The following is an 11,921-nucleotide window of genomic DNA, read 5'->3' as shown; positions in this document are numbered from 1 at the left end:
GTCTTGCCCCATCACAGCTGGGCCAGCTCTTGGGTAATGAAATGATGAAGAAACAGGATGTGACCCATTTGGTAAGACGAGGACTAGGACCTGGATGAAACTTTCTGGTCTCCCAGTCACTGCTCTGTAGACTTTAAATTTGGTCGGAAATTCCCAAAGCCAGAATTCTTGATTTGGTTTCCATCTACAGTGGTCCCAGGGTCCTCGCTGACAGACTTTGCTTGGTACCACCCTGAGCTGTGTGTCTGTCTATTGATCAGTGTTCTGAAAACAGGAAGTGCTCCGTCAATGTTTATGGAATTGAATGGATTGATTGGACATGACTGACCTCGGCAGTGATTAGGTTTACAAAACCAGCAGCACATCAACAACTATGTTAAGTGGTTTGAACTCATGTGCACATCTTTCTACATGTGTGCTTGGAAAACACAGTCATATTCTAGGGCTTCTAGACTAGACCTCCAGAATCTTTGAAGGTGTTCATTGCCTGCTGAGTTGGAAAGATTTCTCAGATGATATTCTTCCTCCGTTACAGATCAACATAACTGTGTTACAGATTTAATAACGTGGGAAGCGGAGTTGGCTCAATGGATAGGGCGTCCACCTACCACTTGGGAGGTCCAAGGTTCAAACCCAGGGCCTCCTGACCTGTGTGGTGAGCTGGCCCATGAGCAGTGCTGATGTGCGCAGGGAGTGCCGTGCCACACAGGGTGTCCCCTGTGTAGGGGAGCCACACGCACAAGGAGCATGCCCCGCAAGGAGAGCCACCCCGTGTAAAAAAAGTGCAACCTGCCCAGGAGTGGCACCGCACACACGGAGAGCTGACGCAGCAAGATGACACAACAAAAAGAGACACAGATTCTGGGTGCCACTGACAAGAAGACAAGCAGACACAGAAGAACACACAGTGAATGGACACAGAGAGCAGACAACGGGGGGGAGAAATTAATAAAAAATAAATCTTTAAAAAAACCGATTTAATAAAGTAGTACCTGTCGCTGAGGATGGAGAACCAGGACCCCATCCTTCTGACATAAGCCATCGCTCATTCCTCTCCTTAGGACCTTAGGGAACCTTCCAAAGTAGCCACCCTCCCTCCTGGTTACCAGCACCAAGGAAGCCCCCTGCTGCAAGGTGGCAGGATACAGCCCTGGGGTCCAAAAGAGTCCCAGGGCAGGAGGACCTGCAGCGATCCAGAGTCAGCCCCAGCTTTGCCACTTGGGACCTGTGTGACCTTGGGCATGCCAAGCCTCAACTTTTCATCAATAAAATTGGAGTAATGATAATCCCAAGCTTATCTATTTCATCAGTTATTGTTAAGACCAAAATAAAAATGAGGGCATGTGGGTGAAAGCTGTAGAGACATATACAAAAATAAGGTAGGGTTATTATTAATGACGCTATTCAAATTTTTTTTAGCCGATGTGCCCCGTAGATCAAGACCCTGCTGGGAAACGGACTTTGGCGCAGTGGTTAGGGCGTCCGTCTACCATATGGGAGGTCCACGGTTCAAACCCCGGGCCTCCTTGACCCGTGTGGAGCTGGCCATGCGCAGTGCTGATGCGTGCAAGGAGTGCCGTGCCACGCAAGGGTGTCCCCCGCGTGGGGGAGCCCCACGCGCAAGGAGTGCGCCCGTGAGGAGAGCCGCCCAGCGTGAAAAGAAAGTGCAGCCTGCCCAGGAATGGCGCCGCCCACACTTCCCGAGCTGCTGACGACAACAGAAGCGGACAAAGAAACAAGATTCAGCGAATAGACACCAAGAACAGACAACCAGGGGAGGGGGGGGGGGGAATTAAATAAATAAATAAATCTTTAAAAAAAAAAAAAAAAGACCCTGCTGAGGTGCGGATGTGGCTCAGGCAGTTGAGCGCCTGCTTCCCACATGGGAGGTCCTGGGTTCTGTTCCTGGTGCCTCCTAAAAACAACAACAACAAGCAAAATAAAACAATAAAACCAACGCAGGGACGCCGATGAGGCTCAGTAGTTGAGTGTCAGTTTCTGACATACGAGGTCCTGGGTTCGATTCCCAGCCCCGGGACAAAAAAAAAGACTCTGCTCTGTGAGAAGGTTTAAAGCTGTCCTGCCCTGATGCCTGGAGTGAATTCCTGGGACGTGCTGGGAGTCCAGCAGGACTCTGGTCAGGGTTGCCAGGGACAGAGACGCACTAACGTGTCCTCACCGCTGGTGCCAGGGCTGGGGGGTGTGCTGCCGCCTGGACAGAACCTGCCTTCCTCCCTAAGAAGGAGGGCAGCAGATACGCCACCAACGCCCAGTCCCGTGCCGTCCTCCCCAGCCTGGCCTTGGGGTTCCTGGACCAGAAGGTGAGGGTGCTCTAGACCCGTGGAGGCCCAGCAGCTGCGGAGGGCCAAGGAGCTCCGGGAAGATGGGTGAGGTCCCACCCCGAGGGGAGGAGGCGCATGAGGACTCAAAAAGCATTTTGATAAAACAGAACAAGATTTTATTTCACACTTGACTCTGGGATTGCCCTTGACATACTGACCACACATAGCACTAAGGCCAATTTCCCCATCCACTGCAGATGTTGAATTGAGAGCGAGAAATAATTTATTTGGTCCCAGGTAAGGGAGATGACAGAAACTCATTTTCCCTCCCCAAAGAGCTCCTACAAGAATATAAAGGTCCGTACAATAATTGTCCCCAATCTCCAACCCCTCACATTATTCCAGAAATCAATTAAGAATGTGTTCCGGGAAACGGACTTTGGCCCAGTGGTTGGGGCGTCTGTCTACCACATGGGAGGTCCGTGGTTCAAGCCCCGGGCCTCCTTGACCCATGTGGAGCTGGCCCATGCGCAGTGCTGATGCGCGCAAGGAGTGCCATGCCACACAGGGGTGTCCCCCGCGTGGGGGAGCCCCACGTGCAAGGAGTGCGCCCGTAAGGAGAGCCGCCCAGCGCGAAGGAGGGAGCAGCCTGCCCAGGAATGGCGCCGCCCACACTTCCCGTGCCGCTGACGACAACAGAAGCGGACAAAGAAACAAGACGCAGCAAAAAGACACAAAAGACAGACAACCGGGGGAGGGGAGGGGAATTAAATAAAATAAAAATAAATCTTTAAAAAAAAAAAAAAAAGAATGTGTTCCAAGTAGACCAGAGGCTTACAGAGAAACACGCTCTGGCAGGGGTGGAGCGGGTCCCGTTGGTGTGAGGAAGGAGTGTCTTTCTCAGAGCAAGGGAGCAAAGCAGGGGAAGATCAGTGGGATGCGGGGCTCCACGGAACAGAATCTGAGCAAGCTATTTCCAGCACTACGGTCTCAAGAAATAGCTTCTTTCTCCTATGGGTGGTCACTGGAGATGGAGGACTCTGATGTCAGGATGCCCGAAGAAAAGGGCCACGGTAATTTTCCCCACATGAATCTTGCTCTCGTGCCTAGATGTTCCCCTGCATCTGGAGAGAAAGCCAGCCTGATGTCAAATTAAACTTGACAAATTGTGCTGAAGGCCTAAGAAAGGCAGACATAAAAGGGTAGGAACAAGGGTACAAAACTCGTAACTGCAGCCAGAGAGGCAGGCAGGGCAGCCAAAGGAGAGGCAAGAATTTCGTACATACCAAGGACTTGAAGTCAGAAATAGAAGAGTTGGGGCATGCTGTGAAGGAAACACAAGTTGAGGCAGGAGGTAATGTGCACTCACCCACGGGCGCATCTCAGAGACCCCGTGGGCTCTGGGTGGGTGAAGAAGGGGACTACGTGTGTTCCCGGCGCTGGAGAGGACTGCCCGTCTCCATTCCCAGCCTTCCCTGCTCCTGGCGGCTCAGGGCCTTAGCTCGGTAGTCAAAGCTTTTGCCCTCTGGCCTCCCCCTGCTTCTCCAGCTTCACCCACTCCCAGCAAGACCAAGCACCCCCCACCGGGGCCCTGTGTGCCTCCCTGGCCCCGGAAGCTCCCATCTCCTCCCTCTCCTCGGAATCCAGAGCCTCAACCTCGGGGCCTCGGCTCAACCTCTCTGTGGCTGTCACCTTCTAGGAGCTGCTTTGCGCACGTCTCTCCCTGGCCTGAGCCCCGTGGCAGCTCTGCCCACGGCGGGGAGCCTCTCACTTTGGTGTGCCTGGCAGTCGCCTGTGAGGTGATTAAAATGCAGGAGCTTCGAGAACACGACAGGAGTGCTGAGGCCCGCCCGCGCGAGGCCCCTTGGTCTGAACCACTTATTGGGAAATATACCTGTGACCCAGGTCCTAATTTGGGCCTTCAAACACAGGTATGCAAGAACCGCACCTAGATTTACTTCTCAATAACAGCCTAATTTCTATTTCGAGGCCCCATGTCCCTGGGATGATGGCAATGTAATTGTCACCTGTGGGCACTTAGCAGCCCCCGCAGGATTTATGGCGAGACTGTGTTGTTGATGAGGAAGGTGTTCCCTCGCTGAGAGAAAAGCTGGCAGAACCTCCGGGGCCCAGGTTGATGCCTTTCATTGCTCTGGCCTTGGTACAGCAGCAAATTCCCCCTGTAAGACTGACCAGGTAAACCTGTGCCAGGGGTGCCAGCACTGCGGGAGGAAGTGGGGGAAGCATCCACGTGGGTTACCTAAAACTGAGGTCTTGGGAAGCCGACCTGGCTCAGCTGATAGAGCATCTGCCTACCATATGGAGGGTCCAGGGTTCGATCCCCAGGGCCTCCTGACCCATGTGATGAGCTGGCCCATGCGCAGAGCTGCCACGTGCAAGGAGTGCCCTGCCATGCAGGGGCCCCACATAGGGGTGCCCCACATGCAAGGAGTATGCCCTGCCAGGAGAGCCACCCTGTGTGAAAAAAGCACAGCCTGTCCAGGAGTGGTGCTGCACACACGGAGAGCTGATGCAGCACGATGACGCAACAAAAAAGAGACGCAGTTTCCCAGTGCCACTGAGAGTGCAGGCGGGCACAGAAGAACACACAGTGAGTGGACACAGAGAGCAGAAAATGGGAGGGGGGGAGAAAAATAAATAAAATAAATCTTTAAAAAAATAAAAAAATAAAAAAATAAACTGAGGTCTTCTCCCCAATGCTGCTCCCTCTCCTGATTTCTCAACTCCTGTTTTTGGGAAGTGAGAGGTATTCTAAGTTGTTGTTCAGAATCTTAGAGCCATCTTTACTCCTGTCTCCCCTTATTCTAGAATAGTAAGAACTTTTTTTTTTTAAAGATTTATTTATTTTATTTATTTCTCCCCCCCTCCCATTGTCTGATCTCTGTGTCCATTCACTGTATGTTCTTCTATGTCCGCTTATATTCTTGTCAGTGGCACCGGGAATCTGTGTCTCTTTTTTGTTGTGTCATCTTGCTGCGTCAGCTCTCCGTGTGTGCGGCGCCACTCCTGGGCAGGCTGCACTTTTATCGTGTGGGGCGGCTCTCCTTGTGGGGCGCAGTCCTTGCACGTGGGGCTCCCCTATGCGGGGGACACCCCTGTGTGGCACGGCACTCCTTGCACACATTACACTGCACGTGGGCCAGCGCATCACAGGGGTCAGGAGGCCCTGGGTTTGAACCTTGGACCTCCCATGTGGTAGGTGGACGCTCTATCACTTGAGCCAAATCCACTTCCCGAGTAAGAACTTTAGAAGTCACCATGCCCAGTTCCTACTTGCACGTGAAGGAACTGGCATAGGGAAGAAATGTGAGTCACCTTGGATTTAGAGGCAAACCCAGGAGTAGACCCCAGAGCATCATAGATGCGAAATCCCAGCCTCTGAGCCCAAAGCCTTCCTCTCCTTCACACACTTACGTGTCCTCATCTACCCCACGGCCGCCACCTGGTCCTTATGCCTACCTGGGTGACAGTGACAGTGCCGATGCCAACACGTGACGCTTTGCTCATGGCATGCATGGAATGCCTTCTGTCCTCCTTCCCAGCCCTCACCTCCTACTCATCCTTCAAGCTCAGCTCGAATGCCACCCCTTCCACGAAGCCCTCTCCCCTTCCTGCTTCATCCTGCCCTTGTCGTCACACTGCTCACAGCCCGGGGTGCCTGCAAGACCGGCTGCACCTTCTGTTATTAACTTTTCTACAATTAGATAATAAGCTCCCGGGAGCCTGGCCTCGCACTTACTTCTTGGTTTCCCCTGCAGGGCTTGCCATTGAGGACTGTGTGGTAAAATTCAGTCAAGGCTTGTGCACTGGATAAAGAAACTTTAACAAAATGCTTAGAAATGTCCACCGAGCCGTTAGCACAAGGGGACGGGGGCCACAAACCGAGAAGGAAATGTTTAATTTACGTGGTGAGCAAGCTCCCAAGGGCAGCGCAAAGGGAGGGAGAAAGCATACATCAGCCCAGCGGGCACCGTGTTCCAGAACAAGAGGGAAGAGTAGACATACAGACCTCCTGAGGCCAGAAGCGAGGGAGCGGGGCGTGTGGAGGAGCTGCAGCTGGCAGCAGGAGGTGACACGAGCTCGCCCCCCTCGTCCTGTCCACGGTGGCCCTTGAGGGGACTTCCGGTGCTGCAAGCTCACCTCCGCTCATCCTGGGGCTGGAAAGGGCGTCCTGTCCCCACTCAGCAACGTTCCCTGGCCCCAGTGGCCTCACCTCCAGGCCAGCACCTCGGCGTGGCCCTCCAGGTTCCCTGGCCTGGCTCTGGCCCACCTTGGCTGTCCTCGCAGCCCACGTTCCCACACAGGCCCCCGCGTTCCCGTGGCCGTGCTGGCTCAGGCGGCGCAGTGGCGAGCTCCTAAACTCAGAGCCACGGGGTCTGCACTGGGCATTTCGGAGCGCGTTGCTTTCTAGTGCTGGGCACACAGTAGGTGCTCAGTAACATTGTTTAATGAATGGATTGTCATATTTGGGATCAGCTCCCAGAGCCTTTTCCTTGGAAGCCCTGATGAGTCCACCCGGGGCCAATGTCAGAAGGAAAACCCCTGCTTCTGGGCTCTTCGGTGCCTTCTCTCCGCACCTCGGCCGCCTTAGGGCAGATCAGTCCCCTGGGCCGCGAAGGGCCTGATGCCACAGGAGGGCTGGCCTGGGGGAGACGGTGGATTGTTTGGGAAGGAGGACAAGGGGTGCGTTGGCCCAGTCGTGCCTGCTCTTGTCTCTCCAGGTCATGCCAACCTCTCAGAAACTGGAAAACACCAGTAAGCAGGAGGTAAGGGAAATGCCACAGCCCCAAATTCCCCCCCAAGCCCGGCCCCTCACAGTCTCCAAAGGCACTTTTAGCGTCCTCGTCTCGTGCTATCTTCCCGACAGCCCCATAGCGTGGCAGCGGGCCGGGGGCCATTACTCCAGAGCGGAGCCCTTAGGAGGGCAAGGCCAAGTGCGTGATTTGGGAGGCAGGACTAGAAGCAGAACCCAGGCGTCCGGACTCCTGCTCCAGCATCTTTCCGCTACGCTGGGGCAGGGAAGGGCTTGGGAGATCCAGTCAAGGTTTTCCTATAACCGAGATCCCAGCAGGAGGGAGCTTATGATTTTATCCAAGGTAATTTGTAGCTTTTCAGAGCCAGAAGGGGCCGCGGACGGACAAGTGCTCGCCCATACCCTCATTTTACATGAAATGATGGTGAGCTTTTCAGGAGGTTGTGAGCTGCCCAAGCCACTAGGTCTGTGAGCGACGGAGCCCAGGTCCCCTGGTTTCAGCTTCTCAGTCCCCCACACTGGGTGCCCTCAGCCCACTGCCCAGAACCAAGGGTCAAGATGTGGACTTTTAGTCTCCAGTTATACTGGGCGGCAGATCAGCTCCCACCAATGCAAGGCTGTGGGAATCTTGTGTAAATCGCTTTTTTTTTTAAAGATTTATTTATTTATTTCTCTTCCCTCCCCCCCGCCCCAGTTGTCTGTTCTCTGTGTATATTTGCTGCGTCTCCTTCTTTGTCTGCTTCCGTTGTTGTCAGCGGCACGGGAATCTGTTTCTTTTCGTTGCGGCATCTTGTTGTGTCAGCTCTGTGTGTGGCGGCACCATTCCTGGGCAGGCTGCACTTTCTTTCGCGCTGGGCGGCCCTCCTTACGGGGCGCACTCCTTGCGTGTGGGGCTCCCCTACGCGGGGGACACCCCTGTGTGGCAGGGCACTCCCTGCGCGCATCAGCACTGCGCGTGGGCCAGCTGCACACGGGTCAAGGAGGCCCGGGGCTTGAACTGCGGACCTCCCATGTGGTAGATGGACGCCCTAACCACTGGGCCAAGTCTGCTTCCTGGTAAATCGCTTTTGAATTTACGAGCCGCTGTAGGCATAGTGTTTCCAGACTGCCTGGGTTCACGTCTCGGCTCCCCTGCTGAAAAGAGGGGTTCGGTGGCATTTTAAATGCGTTGCTACACATAAAACACTTAACTGAACAGTGCCTGGCCCCCAGCCAACTCCCTCACAAATACTGCTGATGCTATTATTGAATTTAGAGTTAGAATTCTGTCTGTCTCTGAGTGTAGAAGTCACTGCTCCGATGCTCCCAAAGGAGGCAGGGCCCGGGCCCCTGGGAAGCTGTATCTTGAAAGGCCTGAATTGTCCCACAGCCGGCGAGCTGCTTTGGGTTGAACTGACCTCCACAGCCCCCCGGTGCAGGCCATCGAGTGGCTCTGCCTTCTGCCAGGGACAGTCAGCAGCAGCTGCCTACGGGTCCCACGCCCCGGGGCACTGGCCTCTGCCCACTGGCTGGGTGCTGAGAACAGGTGGGTCCCGAAGCCCAGGCCAGAGCCTATTTGTGGAGAGGCGAGGCAAATCCCAGCGTAGATGCTGGAGAGAACCAGAAAAAGCATTCCCATCTTTGCCTCCATCTGCCTGGGCAGGGCTGGGCGGGCAGCAGGCGCAGGCAGGACGAGGTGGACCGTTTCTTCAAAGCCAAATGACCGACCAAGACGTTAGGAACGGACCCGCCGTAAAGGCGGCTTAAGAGACTAGTTCAGGGAAGCGGATTTGGCTCAAAGGATAGAGCGTCCGCCTACCACATGGGAGGTGAGGTTCAAACCTCCTGACCCGTGTGATGAGCTGGTCCACATGCAGCGCTGATGCGCGCAAGGAGTGCCGTGCCACGTAGGGGTGTCCCCCGCATAGAGGAGCCCCACACTCAAGGAGCGAGCCCCGTAGGGAGAGCTGCACCACGCCAAAAAAGCGCAGCCTGCCAGGTGTGGTGCTGCACACAGAAAGCTGATGCAGCAAGAAGATGCAACAAAAAAAGAGACACAGATTCCTGGTGCTGCTGACAAGAATCCAAGCAGACACCGAAGAACACACACAGCGAATGGACACAGAGAGCAGACAACAGGATGGGGGAAGGGGAAAGAAATAAATAAAAAATAAATCTTTACAAGAGACTAGTTCAGATGTGAATGAAGAGCTCCTGGTGGGGCCAGCCGTGCCCAGGGCGGCCCGGGCTTCCCTATGTAAAGGTGTGTGGCTCAGAGGAGACTGGGCCACAGGCAGAGCACAGTGGCTGCTGTGACCTGAGCAGAGGGTGTCTCCAGGTGCAGCGCACTTGGCGCTTGCTGAGCAGCTCAGCCCCTCCTGTCTCCTCCCTGCAAGTTCTTTCCATCTTGAGAGCACAGGCAGGTGGGCAGGGGAGGGACTGAGGCAGCGACCTCAGCCAGGCTTGTTTGTCCTGGCCCAGCCCCTGCCCCCAGGCTAGGTTAAGCATTTCCCAGTGCCCCCCACCCTAAAATTTTAGCACCTTCCTCACTACTCCTCTCCTATCCATTCTTCTCCAGCTTTAGATCCTTCACCCTGAAGTGGATTATCAAATGCAATGAATGTGCCACACTGATGAAAAGAGGGTGTTGATGTGGGAGGGGTGGGGAGTGGGGTATGTGGGAACCTCTTATATATTTTTTATTTTTATTTATTTTTTTAATGTTTTATTTTTTTTATTTCTCTCCCCTTCCCTCTCTATGTCCTATGCTCTTCATGTCCATTCACTATGTGTTCTTCTGTGACCGCTTCTATCCTTATCAGCGGCACGGTAATCTGTGTTTCTTTTTGTTGCGTCATCTTGTTGTGTCAGTTCTCCATGTGTGTGGCGCCATTCCTGGGCAGGCTGCACTTTCTTTCGCGCTGGGTTCTCCTTACGGGGCGCACTCCTTGCACGTGGGGCTCCCCTATGCGGGGACACCCCTGCGTGACAGGGCACTCCTTGCATGCATCAGCACTGCATGGGCCAGTTACACACGGGTCAAGGAGACTCGGGGGTTTGAACCACGGACCTCCCATGTGGTAGGTGGACGCCCTATCCACTGGGCCAAGTCCGCTTCCCTATATTTTTTAATGTAACATTTTGTGTGAGCTATGTATTAAAAAAAAAAAAAAAAAAAAGACAATAAAAAAAAATAGGTCAAGCCCTGCTCTTGGTATCTGGTGAAAGGTGAGACCCCCTCCCCCGCAGCCCCAGCCCCCCCCCAGAGGTAGCAGGTGTCCTTCTGAGATAGTCCACCTACAGGCACACGTGCGTGGGAGTGTTTGCTCTTCCTTTTGCACAGAGGGCAGCACCCCATTCGCTGCTCCTCACACAGCGGTGGCGCGCCACCTGATCTCGGTCGGAGGCGTCTTGGAGAAGCTGATGAAAGCTCTGGGTTCTCTCCCTAAAATAAGGCACCTGCACAAAAATTAAGTGTACGATTTCAGGGCTTTACAGTCTGCCCAGCCTCTTCCGCTCTGATTAAAAACCCCTGCTCAATACGGAGATCCTCCAGCCGTGGCTTAGAGGCAGCGGGTCTGCTCTGAGCTCTAGCTCCTTAACGTCAGCCCGGCCGGTCGATGGTCCCCTAAACGCCCCAAGCGGGACGAGGGCGCAACGAAGCAGCTCCTCTAACGCCCTGACGAGCAGCCCAGGCAGGCCGGGCATTTGGTGCCTTCTTTCAAGAGCTTCCCTTTTAGAATATATTGTAAACATGTTTCGAATAAAGCGCAATCTAAACTCTGAAAATGGCTCCTGCGTCCTCCACGCGTGGTCAGGCCTGGCCCTCCTCCCGCTCTTATCCTGTCACCTGCGCCTGTCGCTCACTCTGCTCTGGCCACACTGACCTCCTTTCTGGTCTTTACGAAACACATGAAACCTGGGAGAACCGCAGGGCCTTTGCTTGCACTGTCTCTTCTGCCTGGAAAACTCTCCCTCCTGAGAGTTGTATCATGGGCTCCGTCTAGGTTTTGGGCATCAGCTCAAAAGTCATTCCTCCAAGAGGCCTCCCCTGGCCACCCTTTCTACTGCTTTCCCCTCTTTACACCACCTTATTTTAGTTCCTACTTCTGAAATTACATTTTTTTTCCAGCCCGTCTGCCGCCTTTCCTTACTGGGGTGCTGGCTCCACGAAGCCGGCGGCCTTGCCTCGCTTACATCTCTGGCACCCACTGTGCGCTCGGTGAAGAGCTGTGGAATGGGTAGAGCATCTCTTGGAGGAAAGATTAGGACCCTGACTCGATTCTCAGCCCCCGAGGCGGCCCAGCAAGCCCTCCTGCCTGTCCGCCGGGTTCTGCCTTCCGGCCCTGCCTCCCCTTTCCCAGCTCCCTGGAGCCCCTCCCTCCCAATTAGCATCTAACAAAAACTCTTTTGTGATTTGATCCCTGGGGGGTTTCATCTGAGTCGGTTGGCTCCTCCAGTTCCACCCGGGTCCAAAGTTCTGATCAGAGTTTCCAGTCCTGGGAGCCAGCAGCCCCGCGGCCGAGGGCTCAGGGCTCCGCCCAGGGGGACAGGGAACTGCCGCCAGGGTCTCCCTCCCCGCGCTTCGTTCCTGGCTCCGTGGTGCAGCGTAGCCTTTCTGGGCCTCGTCCTCCCTGGCCTTGACACCTGGAGGGTTTCCTGCCTCGTCCCGCGGGCCTTTGCTTTACCAAAGGCCTCTGCGCAAAGCACAGCCACTGCCGTGGGAAGGACGAGGCTGCGGCAGTCAGGAGGTCACAGGAGCGGTCCCCGTGGAACCGCACCTGCCGCCCCCTGACTGGTTCAGGACTGGGGAAGGGGACTCAGGAAGTGCTCCTGGGCGGGTGGTGGTGGGTGTCACTGTGAATGACCAGCAGGAGTTTCTATAG

This window comes from Dasypus novemcinctus, chromosome 13, assembly GCF_030445035.2.
Source record: "Dasypus novemcinctus isolate mDasNov1 chromosome 13, mDasNov1.1.hap2, whole genome shotgun sequence".
NCBI lineage: Eukaryota > Metazoa > Chordata > Mammalia > Cingulata > Dasypodidae > Dasypus > Dasypus novemcinctus.
Note: the sequence above shows the minus strand (reverse complement) of the source record.